The sequence below is a fragment of the Temnothorax nylanderi genome, unplaced genomic scaffold, assembly GCF_030848795.1.
Source record: "Temnothorax nylanderi isolate EJ_2023f unplaced genomic scaffold, tnyl_v1.0 TNYL_tig0021_pilon, whole genome shotgun sequence".
Taxonomy (NCBI): domain Eukaryota; kingdom Metazoa; phylum Arthropoda; class Insecta; order Hymenoptera; family Formicidae; genus Temnothorax; species Temnothorax nylanderi.
The window spans coordinates 2,002,336-2,010,191 of record NW_027249083.1 but is presented as its reverse complement, the minus strand read 5'-3'; the positions used below and the strand labels follow the sequence as shown (position 1 = coordinate 2,010,191).

Below are 7,856 nucleotides of genomic sequence, written 5' to 3'. Positions count from 1 at the left end.
TTTTTATTTGTTTCTTGGATTTTTTTATCAACAGCTATTTGCAAAAAGCGCATATTGTTTTCATATATCGGTTTAAGGTCTATTTCTAATACCGTGAAATTTTTGTGGTCCATCCATTTACACGCTGAGCATTCTTGAGACACGTTATACGAGAATAAATTTTCTATTAAAAGTTTGTCTATTATTAGACCTGTGTGACAATAACAATTCATCGTCCCATCTGTTGCTTGAAAAAATTTATTTAATATTAAGGCTCTTTTCTGGTACACTTTGTGTGATGTACCACGTGTATATACCATTTCAATAAAATCTTACATAATTTGAAGTGTAATTGATATATTCACGATATACGACCCAGTCGCTATAACCTTGCAACCGCATGCTTCCCAGTCGCGACCCCTCCGTAAGGGGTCACCCCGAGCGTTCCTCCGAAGGGGAGAAGTCGGCGGCAGCAACGACGGGACGACCAGTCGGAGGACTTCCAGAGCCCATCATCCGTGGAGGACGCCCAATGCAACGAGGGGAAGGCCCTCCTTTAGATTATAAGTCGCGTGAAGCGTTCCGAGGACGGAAACCCATTATATAAAATAAAGTTTTGTTTGATTTGCTGTGGTCCGTCCGGCGCAGTAGTGTATAAGTTAAAAATAAGTTGCGCGACGATGGTCGCTGAACTGCGGCTCATTAGCCCGTAAGTCCATTTTCGTGACGATCCACAATAAGTTTATTTTCATTTGGCACGAAAGTGCTCGGCTCGGCCGGAACACATTTAATTTGTCGCGCGTGGATCGCAGAGCAGCGCAGAGCAAAAAGCGCCGAGCCACACCCAATATTCGATTCGGAAATATCCGGATATAACCACGCGAAATCGAACGAGCGCCGAGAAGCGGAATTCGTGCCCGCGGTCAGTACGGGTGGCAGCCATCTTCTATAATCGTTGACCCGGGTCGGAGTTTATCATCGGTGCTACGCCGTGCGAGGCGTCACTCGATCCTCAGCCATCGACGTGTTCAGACGTTCTGATTTACTAAGTGTGATATTACATATATATATACAATAAAGAGTTTATCTAGAGTGTATAAAAAGAAAAGAGATCATTCCCTGTCCATCTCGCCACATCCCGTAGCAGTCTCGACGGCCCAGGGCACGATTCCCCTGTGTGAGGAACGTAATCCAATCGAGACACGTGCGTACGAAGTGTGTGAGACGCCGGCGAAAGGAAGCATTTAGAAGATTAGAGGGTAAGTAGATAATAACATCCGAAGGCAGACCGAATCCATATTATTGCCCTAACTTCGCTATTAACTTACTCCGAATCTGTAAAGAGTTTCCGTTATGGATAGCGGTAATGACGTCCAATGGAATAAGCATTGCATCGTCAGCTAGAAGCGAAGAATATTTTAACGAGCTCAAAAATTTAGTTTTTGGGGGCACCAAAAATATACGCGCAGATAAATTTTCAATATCGCACATTAGGTCACTTGCGGGTACTATGAAAATCTTAAACGCTGATACAATTATGTCCAATAAAACCGACGAATTTTCGAATGAGACAATAAACTGGAATGAAGTAAACTCAAATGAAAATAAAGTTGATATGTCTCAACATGATGAAGTTCATAAATGTTATGATGAAGTTCATGATAGTATGGCTACAACGATAGCACATAATTCAGAAAGTATCCATAATAAACCTCCCCAGTTAACATCAAAAATCCCGTTATTACAGAATGGCAATATCTTATGCTCACAAATTATTTCGGGGCAAAAAATAAAGATAAAAAATACATGTGCATTTGACAGTATTGTGCAATCTTTACTGATAGGTTATAGCGACTGGGTCATATATCATGAATATATCAATTACACTTCAAATTATATGTCAGATTTTATTAAAATGGTATCTACACGTGGTACATCACACAAAGTGTACCAGAAAAGAGCCTTAATATTAAATAAAATTTTTCAAGCAACAGATGGGACGATGAATTGTTATTGTAACACAGGTCTAATAATAGACAAACTTTTAATAGAAAATTTATTCTCGTATACCGTGTCTCAAGAATGCTCAGCGTGTAAATGGATGGACCACAAAAATTTCAAGGTATTAGACATAGACCTTAAAACGATATATGAAAACAATATGCGCGGTTTGCAAATAGCTGTTGATAAAAAAATCCAAGAAACAAATAAAAAATGTAAAAAATGTGAAGAAAATTTAATTACAAAATTCATAACAGGGCCACATCTCTTTATAGACATTGAAAGTCTGCAATGCAGCGTCCTTGCTGGCAGGCATGGATATAACGATTGGCCCGGCATGTTTACTATTTCAGAAATACCACTAGATATACAATTTTGCAATTACACATATAAATTAGTGGCAGCAATAGAATATATTGGTGGCACTAGTGAGGATGGCATTGGGCACTTCATCGCTCACTGCCGTCGAGTAACGGGAAATTGGGAAATATATAACGATTTAAACAAAAATAAAACTCCACTAACAGCATCAACCCCAACACTTTTACAGGAAAAGAAAATATTTCTCTTAATGTTTGTAAAACATAAAAATATATTATTGTTGGAAAGATGCTTTGTGCGAGTAGAGCACTCGCGCCCTGCGAGAGGGCACTACACGGCGAAGCAACGCTGGCGCGCTCGCCGTGCGAGGCGTCACTCGATCCTCAGCCATCGACGTGTTCAGACGTTCTGATTTACTAAGTGTGATATTACATATATATATACAATAAAGAGTTTATCTAGAGTGTATAAAAAGAAAAGAGATCATTCCCTGTCCATCTCGCCACATCCCGTAGCAGTCTCGACGGTAATTCCAACAGGTTATGGGCCCAGGGTACGATTCCCCTGTGTGAGGAACGTAATCCAATCGAGACACGTGCGCAACTGATGAAATGTACCGCGAATGATGCTTTGACGATGTCTCGATATCGCGTGAGAATGAAAGGAATTTATTGGAGTTCGAAGTGGCAAACGTTCTTGCGTCGATATCGTATGCATAAGTTTTTTTTAGAACAGAAAAGAAAAAACCTCTGTGAAGTTGGCCCCAATTTTTCAAAATTTGGAAAAAAAAGTACATTCCCGGTTGTTCTCCGAGGAGTTCTATAGTTCTCAATCAATAATATATAAAGCTGCAAATGCGAAGGCGCGCATTTGCAGCTTTATATATTCTTAATGCCCGAAATGTCGGACACCCTCACCGCGTCGGCCGGGACGACGGATGCTCTTACTTTTTTTTAAGAAATACGAAAAAGAAAGAATGGCGAGAATAGCCGGATGGTCTTAGGAAACTTTCCCGGGAAAGTGGATTCGCGCATGGCCGCGGAGCCAACGGTCGTGAGAAACGGAACGTACTCCGTCGTACGTCGTTATTTGGTCAGGTTATCTGAATTTAAATTTATCCGAAATGTCGCATATACGAATAAATTACCGCGAGGAGCGCGAGATATTCGTTATAGTTTCTCTTGGCGAAAAATGAACGGCGGGGTCGCTACGATTACGGACTGCCTTGAAAAATCGTCTGCGAGACGCGAACGCGAAGCAGGAAGCGTAGACGATTTGAAGAGAATATTTTATCGGGAAGAAAGACTCGTAGCGGAAAGAATCGCGAAGAAGATATTGGTAAAAACGATCCGCGCGAGCTTTACAAAGCCTTTTGTAAACGAGTTCGTGTAAAAGAGAGATATGGGAAAAGAGCGGGAGTTTTGCCGAATTTTGGTACGCTCTAAATACGTCAAATACGTAACATTTGCATTCGTACGCAGGTATGGCACACGTAAGTCCCGTGTATCTCGCAGGTGCATTTCCGCAGCGGATGCACATCAGCGCGAAGGAAACTCTTGGGAATCTTTAGTAAATCCGTTGATGGAATTTGATAAATAAAACTTATATAAACAACCCAAATAATTGTAAATTTTAATAATATTCAAAATATTTTGTATATATATATCTATAGATATTAAATATTTCGCAAAATATTTCGTCAAAATTTACTTTTAAAAAATTTTAATAAACAAACATGAAATTGGCAATGAGAGTATCAACGCGGTTGTCCGTGCGTATCAGAAACCTGATTTATTTAAATTTTAAAACGTTACAAAAGTTCCGTATGTTTCGGCTCCTCATCGAAAGTATCCTCAGCAGCACAAAATTTCAAATTAGGAAGTCGTAAAACCTTAAATTTGTGTAAGAACTAAATGATCAATATCTGTACAGTAGTTGAAATTATTAGATTGATGGGAACAAAATAAAAAACCTTTTTCTTTATTTGAAAATTCACCAGATAGTCCGAAGAACGAGAGAATGAGTAATTAACACCATGGTCAAAAATATAAAAATCAGAATTTAAAAATTAAAAATTAATAATAATAATTACATGTCATGAAATATCTCCTGTATTCTTATATGCTGACTTTTATGAAAACATTCTGCCACACAAGCTTTCCAAATCGGTCGTTCTACGTGCAACGACACAATAACAGCTCATACGTCACTAAAAGCCGCAAGGACAGATGCGGATTGAAATACGAGACGCCTCGGGACTAATCTGAAGTCGGTTAAGGGAATCGCGAGGGTACATCCGCGACAAATGCTCCCGCAAGCGCGAGAGTACAATACGTCCAGTCAGCATTTGCAAACAAGCATGAGCGAGCCCCGTGCGAGCTAGAGCGGTACACGACAAAGGAAAGGAAATGCGAATATAGGGAGTGGAAGAGACGAAGACGAATTTGGGAGGACAAAGAGATGAAACGAAAAGGAGAGACAAAGAGAGAGGGAAAATAGAGAAAGCTCTCTTTCTCTATTTCATGCCAGAACGCATAAACGATTTTGTCCATTATCCAATGCAACTTACACGCGGGGCAATACTTATACGACTAGTAGCTAAGAGGGATGCAAACGTCGTGTTCGAGACTGAAATACTAAAGTGAGCTTAAGTGCGTTGCCATAGAGACTGAAGGTTGGGAATCAGCGGGGTAAGTAGATAGGTAGGTAGAAACGCGAGGTTGAAAGACGGAGCGCGCACAAGTATGCTGCGTGCTGGATGATGGCGAGAAGAGTCCCGTCATGCGCGCCGTCGTGAGTTCTTTCCATTACTTTCTTTTCCCATTCGCTTCGCTATTTCATTCGGCCGGGCGAGTGATCTCCAAGGGTTCCCATTTCTCTCCCCCGCAACACCCAGTGCGCCACTTAACTGTCCGGAAGTAAGTGCAATCGAGATTTTCATGGATTCACGCGCGAAATTGAAATCCGCCCCTCGTAAAATCAGCCACAGTCTGCCGTTTGGCATCTGGGTTACATGCGCGTACCCAGAAATAAGAGTGGGCGTCCACTACCGTACCGCCGAGCTAATGCCGGATAAAATTCGGACAATGCCGTCAAATATTATAGACCACTGATTACTTTTTTCAGTCCACTGCTGAATTTTTGTACACCAATGCTGTTCTTCCCCAGTCAAATATTAACGCTTCACCAATTCAATTATTATAAATAAAAAAAATATACGTGCAACCATCACTCCAAAAAAAATGCATTACCTGCAAGAAAACAGATGTCCCTGAATCCAGTTTCCACAATTTAAAGAAGCAGATCCGAGAAAACATTTCAAACTCAGAAAAATGTTCTCAGCTATGAAAATAGCTGATCCAATGTTCTATCCCTTCCACTCGTTAGAACGAATATACGTGTTCCCAGTACAAATGAAAATTTTGCGCTTGTTAATTGAACAAAATTGGATACGTCGACGAGAATCGTCGACGAACTCTTTTTGCGTCATGCCCGCTATATACCCGTTTCTGCAGCAGTCACACGATAAGATCTTCAACGTAGTTTGCGAGTTCAGCGCCATTGAGATGAAAGTTTTACGATCAAATTCCTAACCGTGACAGCCGCTATTAAATATCGATCGCCGGAACACGTGACTGGCAAGACATTTTCTCGTACTTAAACTCGCAGATAGGAAAATCGATTGTACGATAGAATAGATGATTCGACGATTTATTGACACGAATTTGGATATAGATAAAAAGCTCCGTAGGATAGAATAAACTGAAATATATTTAATGTATTACACGTTCTAAGAACTGACCGATAAATTTAAATGTCAGGTTAAATCTTACATTTAGTAATCCTACTTCATAATGCAGTTCGTTATCAGCAATTTTTCAATATTGTAAGGATAAGAAATTTGTTTGCGATTAAAGTTTGGAGAAACGTTTCTTGATCCGATATTCTAAAGCTTTTTCAATTCTCATAAAATATTTTTTATCAAAAACAACACGAAAGAAATACAAAGAATTACATTATATCTCTCATGTTTACTGCGTATAAAACTTCTTCTGAATATTAGGTATGTTATTACGTTGGGGGGGGGGGGACATTCGTTGTGCAACATTTTTATGTAAACTGCTACACGATAGAGTCTTCTAAAGTGCTTCAATTAATTCCGTCCGATATAACCCCGGCTTAACTCTCGCTCGCTTCACTTTTTTATTCGAACTTGGCGCGCACCGGCTCTTGTAGAACACATTTAAGTTTTAATTCTATTTCTTCAACGCGGACACATCTTTACTGCGAGCCATTACGACTTTTAGATTTATTAACCGTTTTAAATATAAAATGGCGCTATGTCGCGTACGGCATTACTTTAGATTATGGAGCAATCTAATTGTAAGTGATAGCATAAAAAAATGGAAGACACGATATGTCACGTTATCCCATTGTTCTCTTGTAACTTGTAATCGTCCGCAAAAACGAACAGGCCTATTGATAGCTGTTACCGATAGTGCGTTACAAACGCTTCAATAGCTGTAGTCATGGAAGCTAAGGTCTAAGGCAAACACGATCAACGGCTCTCGGAGTGATATAATGCACAGATTGTTACCTGTGTAGACACCTATTATCGTACGAAAGCAAGAGACTTTACACGGAGGTAGATTAATTCGAATCTGTCTTAAGATTGGCTATAACTTGTTTTACAGTTTATTAACCAGTTCACTGGTAATGACGCATATATGCGCGGAAAAAAGTGCCACAACTGGTAATGACGCATATATGCGCACCATGAATATTTCTTCAAATTTTTAACGGATTTGGATATAACTTGGTACACCCATGCTTTTTGGGTCGCTGATTACAAATCTGAAATCAGGTCTTACCAGTTTTGGCACAAAACGTTGATTTCGCGTTACCAGTAAACCGGTTAAGCGAAATAAGATATTAATATTATTTATCATATACACCTACACATTGTCAAGTTTCTTAAATTTCGGGATTTTGACTTTTCGCGACAATATACGAGTTTTCAAATTATGGTTTTTTTTGCATGTCCACCCATCATCCACGTACTTATCTTTAGAAATGCGGATAATAATAATCATTGATACAATCAACTATAAACAATTCTACATCGAGTTCCGCAACCAGTTTCAGAATATCCTGAAACTTGACAAAGTTCCGTTATTTTGCAACTGTTTAAATAATTGTATCTCGTGAACGATTCAACTACAAACGAAAGGAAAATCACTACAATCAACTACAAACGATTCCGCATCGAGTTCCACAATAAGTTTCAGGATATCTTGAAAACTGACAAGGTTCCATCATTTTGCAATTGTTTAAATAATTGTATCTCGTAAACTAGAGTCCTTCTAATAAGAGTCTGGCCATACGACAGCAACTTTTGATTGGTTCGCCATTTTTTGGCAAAAGCAAGAGAACAGAAAGAGAAAGAGATATAAGAGAGAAAAAGAAAGCGATTGAATGTATATGAATATATATCGCTTTCTCTCTTATATCCTAAACTGCAAGTTGGCCAGACTCCGATTTATAGACTCTATCGG

At 39.5% G+C, this 7,856-nt stretch overlaps 1 protein-coding gene across 7 annotated transcripts in view; it reads left to right on the top strand.

Annotated features, from left to right (window-relative positions):
- The first annotated feature begins 544 nt into the window (after positions 1-544).
- The window catches only part of LOC139769302 (uncharacterized), a 132,998-nt gene continuing 125,686 nt past the window's right edge, over positions 545-7,856 (top strand). For 5 of the 7 annotated variants that reach the window (XR_011717517.1, XR_011717521.1, XR_011717519.1 and 2 more), the window contains exon 1: positions 966-1,238. The gene's annotated coding sequence lies outside the window, so the exon portion shown is untranslated. Of the gene's footprint in view, positions 1,239-7,856 lie in introns of all 7 variants that reach the window. The other 2 variants (XR_011717529.1, XM_071700245.1) reach the window with 2 other exon arrangements.